The 16,377-nt window shown below is 46.6% G+C and overlaps 1 protein-coding gene across 1 annotated transcript in view; it reads left to right on the top strand.

Moving 5' to 3' along the window:
- Positions 1-440: 440 nt before the first annotated feature.
- PPFIBP1 (PPFIA binding protein 1) overlaps positions 441-16,377 on the top strand; it is a 138,541-nt gene continuing 122,604 nt past the window's right edge. Inside the window, exon 1 of the mRNA XM_056847629.1 lies at positions 441-465. The gene's annotated coding sequence lies outside the window, so the exon portion shown is untranslated. The remainder of the gene's footprint in view (positions 466-16,377) is intronic.

Here is a 16,377-nt window from a genome sequence, read left to right as displayed (position 1 = left end):
TGACCGTGGATTGCATTATTTGGCATGTGAGAGAGAGACGGTGGCACCTTTGCAATTCAGCCTCGCCGCAGCTTCGGCGGCCGAGCTCCGGCGGGGCTGAAGGGCTCCTTCGCGGCAGCCTCGGGGAGGGCCCGAGCCCCGGCCCGCTCCCTCGCCCAGCTCGAGGCAAAGCGCCGCTTCTCCCCGTTGCCTTGCAAAAACACACACGCGCAAAAACCAAGGCCGGAGCGACTGCGGGCGGCGCCAATCGCAGGTGGCCAGTGGGCTGGCGTTGCGCGCGCTCCTCCAGTCCCTGCGGTTGGGAGGAACCCGGGAGTGACGCGAGCTGGGCGGGGGGGGGAGAAGGGAAGGGCGAGCCTGGGAGGGAGAGAGGGATGGCGTTGGAGAGCTGAGCGCCAGCGAGCCCTGCGGTTCGGGCAAGGCGGGCCGGACCCGTGCGGGGAGCCTGGGCTGCTTTGGACTTGGGTAAGGGGCCTCTCGCCCTCGCGGAGCCGGACGCCGGCCAGGCGCTTGGGCAGCGCCGCGGCGCCTCTCGCCGGCTGCCCAGACGGGCTCCTGGGAAGTTGCAAAGAGGCTGCTCCGCGGCCGGGGAGTGCGGAGGCAGCTCCAGGGAAGGGTCGGGGAACTGGCACTCCGGCAGGGGGAAGAGGGCAGCGTTGGGGTGGAAATGCGATTCAGCGGGTGCGGAGGAGCTGGATTTCGTAGCTGCAGCAGGGGATGGGGACAATGGGGTCGTGCTGGCGGCAAGGAGTTTGGGCTGCAAGTTCTAATGCTTCCCAGCCTGCAGCTCCACCAGTCGCTGGATGCAAAAAAAGGAACAGTGAAAAGATTCTTCTCTCTCTCTCTCTCTCTCCCCCCACCCCGCCTCCACTTCCTTCTGGAAAAGTATCGGGGCAAAAACGCCCGGGAGGCTTCGCCTTGGGTTTGCCGCTCTCTGGACGCACCTTTCCCCCATCCGAATGCTGAAAACTCTGCCTGGGGGCTGATGGTTGAGTTTTGAGAATGGGGCTGGGGGGGAATATGCACCTAGAGAGCGGCAAACCCAAGGCGAAACCTCCCGGGCGTTTTCGCCCTCGGTGTTAAAGCACGGGGAAATGCGGAGAGGGTAAGAAATGGCAGGAGGGGGAAGATTGCGGGGGACGTTTCTTGTAGAGAGGGCTTGAGGAAGGAAGGAATACGCGAGAGAAAGAGAGAGCAGATTTTTTTTTTTTTTTGGAAGCGATGGTTTCATGCTCAAAGAGAAAATGGATTTCGTAGCTACGGCAGGGGATGGTGACAATGTGGTCATGCTAGCGAGAAGGAGTTTGGGCTGCAAGTTCTAATGCTTCCCAGTCTACAGCTCCACCAATCGCTGGATGCAAAAAAAAAAGAAAAAAAAAAGGAAAAGTTATTGAGTGCACACTACTGATTCCAATACACAGCGAAACCTCACAAGGCTATCTTTAATAATAATAAAGTATTTCCGGCATAATCTTTGTAAACTGACTCTGAAACTGCCTTTGTAAGCTCAAGGGGGAGTTAGCTTTATGAACAGTGAGACTGACTTCTGAGAAAACACCAATGGGTTTAGTGCCTATGTTTCAAATCAGGATTTCTCATCTCTGGCAGTCCCTGGCTGTTTCTTTCTTTCTTTTTTTAGCATGCTTATATTTTCTGCTGCTTTCTACGCCTGCCAAACCATTGCTGCCTCTGCTCGCTGCATGTGGAAAGGGTTCCTGTGAACACAGAGTTCTTTATTTCTTTTCCTGAAGCTGGAAGCAGCGATAGATTTCCGGGAGACATCTGGCGGGTACTTATTCACGGGAGCAAAACAAGCCCACCTTCTTTTGACGAGTGGAGAATAGTCGGAATAAAGGGAGGAGTGATTGAAGGGGCTCTTTGAAGCTCATGTTTGCTGGTGGGTCAATTCAGACGGTTGTCTCTAACCCCCACAGCTGTGGTGAACAGTTATTACTCATGTATACCCATTAACATTTGCTGGAGCCATTTACAGTCAGTCCCAGGATCTCTCTGAAAACCTGTGTTTGGAGAAAGTAGCAGAAAAAGACTTTCCTTCTAAATTTAATTTTGACCATCTCTGGTGTTTAAGGTAGACTTCTCTTTCCTGGCATCCAAACAACCCTTGCAAAAAAAGTAAATGAATGCTAAAAATCAATACATTTTTGTTAGCCCAAAGATACCCAGGATAGCCTAATCTTGTCAGATCTCAGAAGTTAAGCAGGGTCAGTCCTGGCTAACATGGGAGAAACCAAGGAATACCAGGGTTGCTGTGCAGAGGCAGGAGATGGCAAACCACCTCTGTTCGTCTCTTGCCTTGAAAACCCTATTGGGTTGCCATAAGCTAGCTGTTACTTGATGGCACTTTACACACACACTTGTCGTTTGAAACAGCATTTGTGCTTTACCTTCAGAAAGTCCCATGTTGACTTTTCCGGTGGAAGAATGCTCATAGACTGCTGCATGTGAGATTAGAGAGTAGCTATTAAAGATATCTTCAGGGGTCCTCCACTTTTGGTCCCCTCTCTTGCCAGCAGGCCTGCCTGGTTACTCCAGACATAGCCCCAAAGGACACCTTTCTTCACCTTTTGATGGTCAAGTTCCTGTCCAGGATCTGGGGAGAGGGAGGATGTCTAGTTGCTGCTGTGCCCCACAGTCTGAGAATATAGATTCCAAAAAAGACACTCCCCCCCCCCAAAAAAAACCTTATCTGTGTAAAGCCTTGGTAGTGTACAGTGAAAATCCTGAACAGAGTTGTGTCCTGTCTAATCCATTGACTTCAGTGAACTAAGAAGAGTATAACTCTAGGATTGGACTGTTTCAGGCAACCCTTTCTCATCATAGGTTTCTTGTATTTGCAAGTCTGCTGTACAGATATGTACCATTGAGGGAGTCACGGGGGAGTGTGTGTGCAATGAAACGTGCAGTAATGTTCAGGAAGGTGCAGCCTGCTATTGCATCCTGTTTAATGATATAGACCAGGATTGCAGGCAAAGAGGTGGCTTTTGTAAAAATGAGTTTTATCATGTTCATCCGTTATGAAGGTGATGTGAAAGACCTCTGCCTGAGACCCTGGAGAGCTGCTGCCAGTCTGAGTAGTCAGTACTGACCTTGATGGCCTGATGGCCTGATTCAGTATAAAGGCAGCTTCATGTGTGTTCATCACTTATTCCCCCATCCTGCAGGTCACTTTGGTGGCCTATAATGGTTTCATGCCTGCTGATGGCATGGTAGGGTTACTTAAGCAATGCTTTGCTCCTGTCCCCTTTAACAGTTTGATAGCAAAACATTTGTTGAGTGGGGGAGCACTTTTTTCCTCCCTGGACACTAAATAAAAAACTTAAAGGCAACATTAACATTACTTGGGAAGAAGAGTTTTAGAAGGATACTGTGGCTAGAAACTGCTGAGCTGAAAATTCTTGGTACTCTCAGGTGTGCACTCACTGAAGAATGGAGATGATTTGCTCTCTATAGAAGTAATTGTTCCTCATTACAAGATTATGTACACAATTTAGATTCATTCTGCTTCTGTTGGGACTGGCCCACACCCACTCTAAATTGTTAACTCTTTAGAGTGGATCTTGCTTGCAATCCAATGAAACATCTGTATCTGGGAAATGTGGCCCTCTGGCCTCTCTGTGCAATAACTACCCTCCCTTTTCCCAATTGTTTGTAGCATTGGGTGAATCTCTCTCTCTGATAACATAGTGTGGTGCTTTATACCTCTGATGAAGTGGGCTGTAGCTCACAAAAGCCTTCTGACACAATGCATTAGTCTTTAAGGTGCCATAAGATTTTATTTTTGGTAGTGTGTGCTCAAGAAATTTATGATAATAAATAATGCTTTAGATGTGTTCTTACTTGTGCTTGAAATCCAAAGCTGATTTTTTTCAGGAGCTGAGTAAGCCCCAGCATGGCTGTATAGCTTGCAACACTCTTCATATGTTTTTTATATATATATTTTCATATCGTAAAGGATAGCCTGGAGGAATTTCTAAAACATATTTATAAGGAGTGACTGATTCAAATTTGCATCGTGTTTTTAATCCCTGGACAAATTCTTGTGAGGTAGTCAGCATTGGTAGTTCTTTTTGTTTTTGGTTGGCTTAAGGTTTTGACAGTAAAATATGCACTACGAACCATTGGTTGTGGAACATAGGGAGTGGTAGCCAGGGAATCTCTTAGAACTGTGCTTTTGGCATTGCCTGCTTCTAGGGCAGGGGTGGGGAACCTTTTTTCTGCCAAGGGACATTTGGATATTTATAACATCATTTGCGGGCCATACAAAATTATCAACTCAGAACTCGCCCCCACACATTCTGGCCCTGCCTTCTTTAACCCCTCCATTGTTGCCACTTCCGCCCCCAGCCCTCTTGTAGTACAGAGGGAATACGTTTCTTCATGGCCCGGGTGGGAAAGGGTTAACACAGTTTCTTGGGCGGTCCTAGCAGCTCCATAGCTAACGACTCTTCTGCAAGGGGGAAAGAAGATCCCTTTTCTCGGCAAAACAAACTCGAATCCGCCTTGAATAGAGGCTATTCTTGTCCGCGGGAGCGGGCAGATTGCCAGTCTTATCCTTCTGAGCTAGAGATCTGCCAGGACCCACAAAGGGCAAGACCAAATGATTTCGCCGGTCTTATACGGCCCCCGGGCCTGATGTTCCCCACCCCTGTTCTAGGGCATATGCCCATATTGCAGTCTTGAGTCCGTCTGCCTTGTCTTGTTTAACTCACCACTGCAGGCAAATAAGACCCTCTCAACAGAGGCAGAGGGGTTTCCCACCTCCCTTTAAACCAGGCCCATCCACACCAGTACAGGAGTTGATTGTCCGGGGAGCTACCTGAGGCCCCTAACAATCCATTGACCAGGCCTGTCAGTCTTTTTTCTGTCTCAAGGAAAGGTCTAGGGGCAGTCTGTGCTGAGGCAAAATACCTGCTGGCGGTTGAACATAACTTAGTTTTAGTACGTGGCTTATTGTTTGTGTTTTTATCAAATTGTTTTATATTATTTTTATATTGCTGTTTCCTGCTGTGAGTCCTGGGATACTTGGAGAAAGGCTGGTATATACATATTTTAAATAACAATAACATATTTCAAATAACAATCCACTCTGAAGGTCTCTAGGAGGATGCCAGCCAATCTCAGTGCCATCCCTCTTCCAATGGCCAACTGGCCCCTGGACTTCAGTGTCTCCCCAGGTGATAGTTATTCAGCTTCTAGTCCCTGTGATCCCACCACAGGAGAACTAGAAGTCCCAGAGCAGCGAGTGCCAAAACTTTTGAGCATACGGGCACCTTTGGAATTTTGAGAGAGGGTGGAGAGTGCCACCCCAAAATGGCTGCTGCCGGAGGTGGAACCATGGCTGTGGAAACGGGTACAAAATCGTTGGCACAGTGGAGCCAGGCGTCCACACACAAACAGGAAGGGAAGATTGTGAATATGAACAGAAGACACGGGGTGGGGGTGGCAGCTTGAGAGAGGGCCTTCTCAGCTGTGGTGCCAAAATGATGGCTGCCTAGAGATATTCGTTTGTCCACTTCTATCACTGTCTTCAAAGACTTCCCCCTTCCTGCCTTGCATTTTAATTTGCAGCCCTCTGTTTTATATATGTATTTTAGGTAAAGGTAAAAGTCCCCTGTGCAAGCACCACGTCATTACTGACCCATGGGGTGATGTCACATCCCGACATTTTCTAGGCAGACTTTGTTTACGGGGTGGTTTGCCAGTGCCTTCCCCAATATGTATTTTAACTCTGTTTTAATTGGTTTTATGATGTATTTCATTATGTTGTTTTTGTTGTTAGTCCCCTTGGCAGCCCTGCTTGGACAGAAAGATTAAATATAAATGTTATAAATAATAGGTAATTACTTACTCAGAAGAAGCCTGGGGTGACCCAAGCCCTTTCCACTAGGTTTTGGTGCACATACTTCCCAGCATCCTTGGTGGAGGAGAAAAGTGCTGTCAAGCAGCCAACTTATGATGACCCCACAGGGTTTTCAAGGCAAGAGACATTCAGAGGGGGTTTGCCATTGCCTGCCTCTGTGTCGTGACCCTGGGCGTTTTGGTTTCCTATCTAAATACTAACCAGGGCCAACCCTACTTAGCTTCTGAGATTGGGTTAGCCTGGGCTATCCAGGTCAGGGCTTCATATATCATAATGCTGGACATTTGCTACTAGTTTTATAGTGGCTATAATAAACAACTGGCATATGATCTATGATACTTGTGATGTGGATATTTTGGAAGGACGAGGGTAGTGCTGGTGAATTCGACAGCAAGTTCAGGAAATAGTGACTCTTCTTCAGAATGAATGCAGTGGCTGCTTACAGCCCCAGTGCCTTTTCTTGCTCCCTGTAAATGTATAGGGAGTGGTCATCTGCTCTGTTAGTCTCAAGCTTGTAGAGGGTGGCAGGAGATAGTGGGCACAAAAGGTGAAGGCAGGAGTGGCAGTTCCCATGTGGAGATGTTCAGCTTCAGGGAGGATACCAGAACGTGGCAAGTCAGGAAAAGGATAGCTAGGTTCTTCAGGTGGGTGGCTGAGGTTTTTAAGAATAGATAATAGGAAAGTTACAAGTGGGGACCCACGAGAAACTTGCGGGGATGGGGCATCTCCTCACCTTTGCTTCCTTCCCTCTTCCCCCTTAACTGTCAAAGTTGCACCCTCTCTCTTTCTGTCCCCACCCCTTATCTATCAATCTCCCCTCACTCCCTTCTCCCACCCCTTCTATGTCAGTCTTTCCCTACCTTCTTCCCCACCGACTTCTCTAGCAATCCTCTCTTACCCTCTTCTCCCCCACCCCTCGTCTGCCAATCTACCCCTCTTACCTCCTAGCACTTCTCAGACAATGTTCCCTCTCTCTTTCCCTTCATCTTATCTATTTCTTTCCCATAGACTGTCTGTTCCTTCTTTTTTCTCTCCCCCATCCCTCAGACAATCCACCTTCTTTCTCTTCCCCCCCCCCCCGACAATCCCCCTTCTTTCTCTTCCCCCTCCCCAGAAAGTCTCCACCCCCTTCTTTTTCCCTACCTGGGGAGCTGTGGTGGCTGCGGCAGGGCCCCCAGGGAGCTGCGGTGGTGGCAGGGCTCCCTGGGAGCTGCTTCTGCTGCTGTAGCCTGCTTGTCAGGAGTCGCAGTGGCTGCAGCGGGAGACGCCACACCGAGCGCAAGACCCCAACAAGCTGCCACGGCTGCAGCAGGAGACACCGTGCTGATCGTGGGGGCCCTGGGAGCCACCATGGCTGCATCAGCTGAAGGACCCTGGAGACCACTGCTTGTGGTCAGATAACTTTTTTGTTTTGGGGGGATTTAAACCCCCAGTGGTTTCCCCCCAAAAATTTTAAGATTTTTCTGCAAACCTCAGGGGGTCCCCCAAGCTTGGGGAAAAAAATCCTCTTTCTGTCAGATCTGCCCACACTTGAAAAACAGATATAAAGGCAAGTGGGAACATGCAAGGACTTGTGGGAGGCATCTTATTTCCTCCTCCCCCACTATTTCCTCTTTCCCTTTCTGGAAAGACCCCTTAGCCTCTCCTCTTTTCCTGCTTCCTTTTCTCCTTCCCACCCAACAGCCAACTTACCATTATCTGCCCCTTTGTCGTAAGCTTTCCCTCTCCCCTCCCTGGCAGCCTCTACCTAGGAAAACTGTGGCCTAGTTGCGTGGTGTCAGCCACTGGGCCATGCCCACTTGCATGGTAGGGAACCCTCAAGGACTTGTGGAGTGGCACCTAACCTTCCCCTCTATCCCCCTCACCACATTATTTCCTCTTTCCCTCCTCCTGTCAATTCCCATATCCTCTCCCCTTTCCCTGCCTCATTCGATCCTTCTCAGCCATTCACCAACCTACCTTTTATCTGCCTTCCATCTTCAGCTATATTCATTTGTTTTCGTCATTGATACCCCACCTTTCTCCACAGCGGGGACCGAAGCAGCTTACATTATTCTCCTCTCCTCCTTTTAATCCTCACAACAACCTTGTGAGGTTGGTTAGGCCGAACGTATGTGACTAGCCCAACACCAGTCATTGAGCTTCCACAGCAATATGGAGTTCTGAATCTGGGTGTCCCAGACCTAGCTGCATCATACTGGCCTTTATAGGGCAGTGCTGCTGAACAGTAGAAATCAGCCAGGCCTAGTTGAATCATGTAAGTCAGGTGGTATGAAGACACTCAGAGGTTGCTTCCAGGCCTAGGTTTGCCAACTTCCAGGTGGGACCTGGAGATCTCCCGGAATTACAACTGAACGCCAGACAACAGAGATCTGTCCCCCCTGGAGAAAATGACTGTTTTTGGAGGGTGGGTTCTAAGGCATTATATTTGGCTGAGGCTCCTCCCCAAACCCTGCCTTCCTCAGGCTCCACCCCAAAATTTCCAAGAATTTCCCAATCTGGAGCTGGCAATCCTAGGAGTCAGGACTGATCACAACGAGTCCTCCCTCAAAGGCCAAAACAGCCCTTGAAGGACCCTGCCCCCTCCCCCTGCCTTTTACATACAGAAACCAAGCCTTGGAATACTGTGATTGCCTAGCGACAGCCCCTGAGGGAATTCGTTTGTAAAAGCTACAGGTTATTCTTTTATTGTTTTGGGTTTTTTTAAACCCTTCAATGTATTTTTTTTTAAATTTCAGATTTTTCTACAAAGCTGGGGAGTTTTTCAGGTTTCTAGAAAGATCTGTCTTACCCATTTATAATCACCGGATTTAAGTATCCTCAGATTTGGCTGACTTGGCTATTAGTATATAGATGATGATGACAATGATTATGAAGAGTGCAAAGTCTTTTCGGTCCTGCATCCTTCATCTTACTATTTTATTTATATACTGCTTTTCTCCCTAATCAGGACCCAAAGCAGCTTTTCGTATCACCTTTCCTTCCTTCACTCTGTCCTCTCAACAACAACCTTATGAGGTAGGTTAGGCTGAAGATTCTTAGGCCATCCAGTGAGCTTCTATGGCAGAGAGAAGATTCAAACTCGGTCATCCTGGGTGCTCATCTGATGTTCTAACCACTATACCATGCCTGCCCTCTTAGATGTCATGTTCTATCAGGGGCTGCAAGGTGTCTCAAGTAGCCCAGTAGCCAGAGATGCATGTAAGGTGGGTGAAGTGTGTCCAAAGTGGGTTTGCTTCCTAAATTGTATTGGGATTGAATACTGCCTGCCTGTTTTTCATTGCATCTCTGTAAATTAGAGTTACAGAATGACTTTATTTTTAATGAAACCATCAATTGTGCGGATAGAGCCTGGGGTAATGGTTGGGCCCCAGATAGTGTTTCCCCTTGTCCTGTGTGGAAAGAAGGATTGGTTAGTTTCTCAGGGGAACAAGAGTCATCCCAAAGCCATTGCTTTCTCTCTCCTACTGGAAGGGAAGAGGCCTTTGTAACAGCAACAAGTGGCTGCCACAGCATTGGGTGGGGATTGTTTTATTTGGAACATGGAGACGTACTGTGATGCCCTTCAGTGTGCGGTTGGTTGGTTTTTTTAACTGTGGCAAGCTCTTGTGTGTACTGAATTTCAGCCTAATACCGGCTCATGTCCAAGGCCCAGTTTTTACTGCTGTAGGAATGCCTGCACATCGAAAACGGATATTTCAGGGAGATGGACTCTAGTTTTACGTGTGAAGCTTCACTGTGGAGGAAGTGTTTTTGCATCAAGGAGCATTCCCTTGCGTGTGAGCCCCTGCCTGTAATCTGGTGTGAGAAAGTCCAGACTTGGGTGTAATTATCTCAGCGTAAGTTCAGTTGACTGGTACAACATTGGAATATTCCATGCATTGCAACTGGATCTGGTGATTTTGCTGGTGTATATTAAATTTTGAGATTCTGAAAAATTAATGAGTTTACATCACTGGAAACTAGAAACTCTTCTCCTTTGGGGGGAAAAACCTTGCTTTTAGATGAGGAGGAAATATACAGCTTTCTTAGCTGAGGTATGCTAGCTGTGGAGTGTCGTGAAAAGAGCTGGTTTATCCTGGCTTCCTATTACACAGAGGCCTTAATTTAGGAAGTAAAATAAAACCGGGGTAACTGGGGCTTTCTCTTGGCCCCCTTCAACAAATAACTGGCATATGTCATGCTGTCAGTTGGTGTGAGGTGCTGGCCCATCTGTACGGGGGGTTGTTTGCTGACGGTCCAAGAGTTTGGTCCTGTCTGTCCTGAGGATCGAATCTTGGGTTTCCCTGACTATGTACTTAACTAATGTACTGGTCCCAGTGGTGAGTACTTATCCTTCTTTTTAAAATGCCACTCTTCCCTTCAGGTTGGTGAAAGCTACATATCCTTGTTTTCCAGCCCTTATCTTATGAAGGCTGCAGTGGAGAGAGATTTTAATGTCATCATCGCAAATGCTGCTGTCCGTTTTCAGGGAGTTCATCCGATAACATACCCTATTTTGTACTTGATACCTATAAATGCTGAAGCTAGGTGGGTGAGCTGGGGCATGTCTTTGCATCTAATCTAGATATCAGTGACTTAGTTTGATCGCATTTCCTAGGAATGCTATCTTTCAAACGTTTTGGGTTTGCTGAACTGATGTGCTGTTATATATTGGGGTTGGAAAACTAATTATATTCCCATTTCTGATGGTGCCTGCAGTTATTAATGATGCACTAAAACAGCGGTTCCCAAACCTTTTGAGTCATGGAACACTTTTCAAGAGAGAAATTCATCACGGAGCACTAATTTTCACCTAGCATCTATTTTCTAAACCAAATGACAGTAGTATTTTTCTTTCCAATCTCTTCACAGAGCACTAGGAGATGTTTCGTGAAGCACCAAGTGCTCCGTGGAGCACAGTTTGGGAAACGCTGCACTAAAACGTAGAGCTGTTACTCTGGTTCTGTAGCTTTCCATTCCAGAGGTCTTTGAAGCAAGAACTGTAGGAGGTTCTGTATAATGTTGGGTACAAAGGTTTGCATCCACCACAGAACGGCAAATCTACTGGCTCAGAGTTAACATAATCGTTGACACTGATCTGCTGGCAGAATTGAGGATTCATTGAACAACTGCTTTCTGTTTGAGATTGTACTACCCATAGTGCTCCATAAACTTTGCTTGTGTTGTTCGTATTCACAAGATTTGGGAACTGCTAGCTGTGCATAGAGAGGTCTCCCTGTGAAGATCCTAAACGCCTTGGGATTCATTTCCTTACTGGACAGAGTAAAATCCATTTCTTTGATTAGACAAGCATTTGGAGATGTGTGCCACTCTCTTTGCTCACAACCATTTCATCTGTAAGGCTGCGAATCTCCAGTTGGTGGCTGGAGATCTCCTGCTATTACAACTGAACTCCAGCTGATAGAGATCAGTTCACCTGGAGAAAATGGCCTCTTTGGCAATTGGAGTCCATGGCATTGAAGGCCCTCCCCTCTCCAAACCCCACCCTCCTCAGGCTCTGCCCCCAAAATCTCCAGGTATTTCCCAACCTGGAGCTGGCAGTCTTATTCATCTGGTATGTTTCACCTGAGCAGGAACCCAAACCCTCTAGCATTTCATTTGAGGCAAAATATGAAGGCAGTTTTATCCCAAGGTCGGCTTGCAGAGTTCTTTCTATATTCCCAAGTCAGGCTCTGAGAGTATTTGCAGGTTTGAGAAGATACAGGCGAGGCTTCCTGTTGTTCTTTTAGAGCAGTAATTCCTAACCTCCTCAAAGAACTCTTTCCATGTTGACTCATCTACCAAGGGAACCCTTGCATGTTGCAAAAGATTCTGGGGCATGCTTGCTGTAGGCCAGACAGTTATGTCATGCAGAATACTGTTCACAGACTAACTGAGCTTTACTGTTGCCCCACACAAATAGAGCACACTGCTCTGGTTGCCCACTGCAGGGGACTGTGATTCTTGTCCTACAGAGCTTTTGCCGAACCTCAGTTTAAATACCTTTTTTCCCCCCTGCGAGGACTGTGATTCTTGTCCTACAGAGCTTTTGCCGAACCTCAGTTTAAGTACCTTTTTCCCCCCTGCGAAGTGTTAACAGTATTTGTGTTCTGTGTGTTTCTGGCCAGCGCTGTGTGTCTTCTTCAAATGCATCTTCTTCATCTTAAGACACCCCCTCCCCGTTCTTACAGAATGTGCCTGAGGAAAGAGAGGATAATGAAAATAGCCTTGTACATGTTAGGGCAGTACCTTGGAATAATTAAAGTGCGAGCTGTGTGTGAAATTCGCATGCTCTTCGGGCATGATGACTGAAGCTCCCAGGTGTGTGAGTTAGTGCAGACTCTGCTTTGATTTGTAAAGTCTCCAAGGTCTGGGGCCACAGCATACACTTCTCATAAAGGGGGGGGATGATGTGCATGTCAAAAGAAGAGAAATACCCTTAAGATGGCTTTTTGATTTTCCCCTCCTGTGTTGTTGACCTCCTTTTCTGACTTCAAAGTGAAATTCCAACTCTGCGACTCCTTTAAGACTACACAATTACTCTGTGACCCAGTTCTGTCCTACAGTTTTATGAAATGGGAATGTGATCATTTCTTGGTGGGAAAGCAAGAATCACTTTCAAGGAATCAAATGGTTGGCATTTTGAGCCCATCTTTTTTTATGAGCAAATAATAAATGCCTTCTCGTTTAATTATCTGTGCCATAATTGGTTTTCTGTAAAAAAAAAAAAGAAAAAAAAAAGAGGGGAACCATATGATAAATTATTATTTCCTGTCATAATGGTGATGGCCAATGGGTGTGGGCTGATATATTTCAAGGAGCCTGGGGTGGGGAGTTGGCCAGCCACCCATTGGAGTAGCCCGGTTGGGAGAGATGACAGAATTTCCCATCCCTGCCACAGTGTCCCCAAGTGCAGTGGTCTACTTTGAGCAATAGGAATGAATTCCAGTCACACTCTTGTGGCCGAAAATGAAAGGATGTACTTGAAAGGGACATCGTTGGAGGTGGCGCTAAAACTGCTTTCTGTCATGGTGATGTTGTGTGCATGATAGGCAGGCTTAACTGTCTCTTAATTGTGGCCCTAATGCATTCTAGTCTGACAGAATGTTGAAAATGTAATCATATAGGTAATGGTGGTTCCTATTCTTTAGAGGGCTGATTTGCACATTAAAGGTATGCAGGTGTCTGGGGACCCCACTGTGTGTAACAGTAGGATGTCTTTGCTTTTATTATTGTTATGGTCTTTGACCAGTAAAATGCATATTCACATATACAAAACATTCAAGTGAAGAAGAAAACAATTTTTGATAGGGTAACACCAGAAGACTAATTCCGTTTTACCGCTTGTATAATTCCAATAGGATGTCAGTTGCAGGTTCTCCTGAATTCCCTTGTGTGTGCTGTTTGATTCGGACTGGGACCTCAGCATGTGGGAAGAAGAGTCTTTAGTCCTCCATCCAAGTTCCGTGACCAGAATCTATCTGTAGGGATGCTTTTTGGCCCATATATTTCCCTGGGAAGCACATGAGTTTCACCTAGGGTTGCCAGCCAGCTGGTGGGAGACTGGAGGACATGAGCACGGGGCACCATCGTGTTGATGGCATGACGTCATTTCCGGGGTGAACCCAGAAGTGGCAGCACTTCACTTTAGGATTCAGCAGAAAGGTTTAGCCAAGAGTGTCAAACTCAATAGTTACGAGGGCCGGATATGACATAAATGTCACTCGATTGGGCCAGGCCATGCCTCTCCAGCCCATATTGAGAGTGGGGGGTGGCGGCTGCCTTGCCTGGCTCACGGGCCAGATAAAAGCTCTCAAGGGGCCAGATTTGGCCCACGGGCCTTATGTTTGACACCCTTGGTTTAGCCTGCTCTGGGAGAGGTACACAAACCAAGAACTGGGAATGGAGATAAACTAAGTGAAGTCTGCATAAGTCAGCCCCTGTTTCAAAGTTCCAGTTTTTCTTATGCCCGCTCCTGTGAAAGAAATGTCATGGTAAAACCAGTGATTTGCAGAACTTAGCTAGCCTTATGTTTTGCATTCTTTTCTTAGTTGTAACACTTGTGCAAGGAGCCCTGTGGCGCAGAGTGTTAAGCTGCAGTACTGCAGTCAAAAGCTCTGCTCATGACCTGAGTTCAATCCCAACAGAAGTTGGTTTCAGGTAGCCGGCTCAAGGTTGACTCAGCCTTCCATCCTTCCAAGATCGGTGAAATGAGTACCCAGCTTGCTGGGGGTAAAGGGAAGATGACTGGGGAAGGCACTGGCAAACCACCCCGCAAACAAAAGTCTGCCTTGGAAACGTCGGGATGTGACGTCACCCCCATGGGTCAAGAATGGTGCTTGCACAGGGGACCTTTACCTTTTTTTAAAACACTTGTGCTGTTGTTCTGATATCATTTTCCTGTGCATCTGTGCTTCTAGTAATTACAGATGCATTCTAGTGAATAAAGATCCTTTAAACAAATCTCAGATTGTGCCCAAAAGCTCTTACCCAAGTGCCTGGCCATTTATCCATGTGTGGACCGAAGCATCTGACTGGTCTAGAAAGGTAGCAGGTAAGGGAAGCGGGAATGTGTAGACTCATGTGTGCCCACATAGGCTGTCCCTGGCCGTGACTCAAACCCCTGACAAGAAGGGGAGGGGCAGATACAGACCTGTATGATAGGAGGAGGGGGGGTAGTGGGTTCAAGCCCTCTCCCTGGCTGATTCCCACAGCCTCTTGGGTACTCACAGTCAAGGAGAGTGGAGTGGTGCTGTTGGTGATGGTTCATGGTACATGTCACCATAAAATGTAATCTTTAGTAAAATTATGTTTACTGGTAAACTAGTCTTCATGGCACACACAAACTATTTACATAATTAACTATTAAACAGCAAGTAGGAGTTTTTCCCTGTGTTTTTTCTGCAGAGATCCACAGTAGCTTTTAAAGAAGTGGCTCTATAAAAACAGCTCTTGTTTCCAAAGAAGGTGATTACATTATTGTGCTCTCTAAATAGGCTTTCCACATGATGATGAGCTGTCTTTTAGTGTGCTTTTCTGGTCTTGGGTCTCATAAACAACAAGGTCCATTTTCCTTCTTTGTTAAGCAACCAATATTAATTCCACTGTTGCGATGTAGTTGTTACTAACATGCTCTGTCTGTGCCTTGGCTTTACATGGGTCTGGCCATACAAACAGAAATGCAACAGATGGGTGAATCTTAACTTTGAGAGTCTCTCTGAGAATCTTACACCAGTGTGTCTGCTCCTCAACAGCCCTGACTTTTAGACTAAGGTGAGACACAGCGATCTGCCCGAGGCCAAACCAGCCATTTATAGAAGAGCAAGCCTGATGCACCTAGGCCTTGATCTGCATACTGTGTGATCTCTGTGGGAAATCTAGTAACTTTTCAGTGCTCTCAGAAATGCTGTAAGCTTTAAATATATGAAGTTTTGACGAAAACTACTGTTGTTGTTGTTGACTTGTTTCACATTTTCCCTTTCTATTCCAACACTAGGAAAAGAACCTCCCTGATCTGAGTTTTAAATCTTACACAGACATGGAAAGTGATTTAAAGTACTGAGAACCAGGCAAGCTTTTTATCTACACCCAAATCTAGCTTGGTTGTGCACGTAAGAGAGTTTCTAAACCTTTCCCTTAGATTAGGATCATAGAACTGTAAATTAAAAAAAAAAAAAAACAATTTCTGGCTCTCTGTTCCTCTGAAGTGGACTGTAAACACAGAGAACAAATGTCTTGGTTCAGGGACTGCTTTTAGTCCTTCGCTCTTTTTTTCAGATTTTGAGATGGGACGGTTGGCCCAGACGTCTCCTTGCTTACATCCATTGTGATCCTGCCATCTGAAACCGTTCTGGAGTAATTTATTTGGGCAGGTGTAGATGTAGTAAAGCAGAATAGTCCCCCCCCACGTGCTGTGTTGGCAGATAAGTATCTTATTTTAACTGTGAAGTACTGTGGCTTGAGAGAGTCCAGGTGGAAACAAACTCTATGAAGTAGGGTCTTCGGGAACAGGTATCTAGACATGGCGCTGGTAGCTTCCTCTTAGTTTGGGCGAAGCCTCATAACCAACACTACCTGACCCCAGACAGTTTTCACACAGGAATTCTCTCTCTTTAGAGACCTCTTCCTTGGCCTGGGCCACACAGTTGTTCTATAGGTCAGCTGACTGGATGATGTGAAGTTTCCGTGGGTTAGCTACCAGCATGACTGTATCCCAGCACCAGTTTAAAAAAAAAGAAATTGGTGGAATTCGTGAAAGGAAGCTAATTTATAGGGAGATGACACTGAACAGAGTTGGAAAAGTTATGGTAGATGGTCTGAAACGATGAACATTAATAATTGTTTAAAGGCAACTGGGAGAAAATGATTGCAGGACTGGAGTCACTTCCTGGGTCACTCACTCTTCATCTTCACAGCCCTTTGTTAGTGTCATTCTGCTCCTTGGAAAGTAGGAAGAACAAATGGGAACCCACAAGGACTTGCAGGAAGCATCTCATTTCCCCCTCCCGCACTAT

This window comes from Euleptes europaea, chromosome 3 (genome assembly GCF_029931775.1).
Source record: "Euleptes europaea isolate rEulEur1 chromosome 3, rEulEur1.hap1, whole genome shotgun sequence".
NCBI classification, from domain to species: domain Eukaryota; kingdom Metazoa; phylum Chordata; class Lepidosauria; order Squamata; family Sphaerodactylidae; genus Euleptes; species Euleptes europaea.
This window is presented reverse-complemented; position numbering and strand designations above follow the sequence as displayed.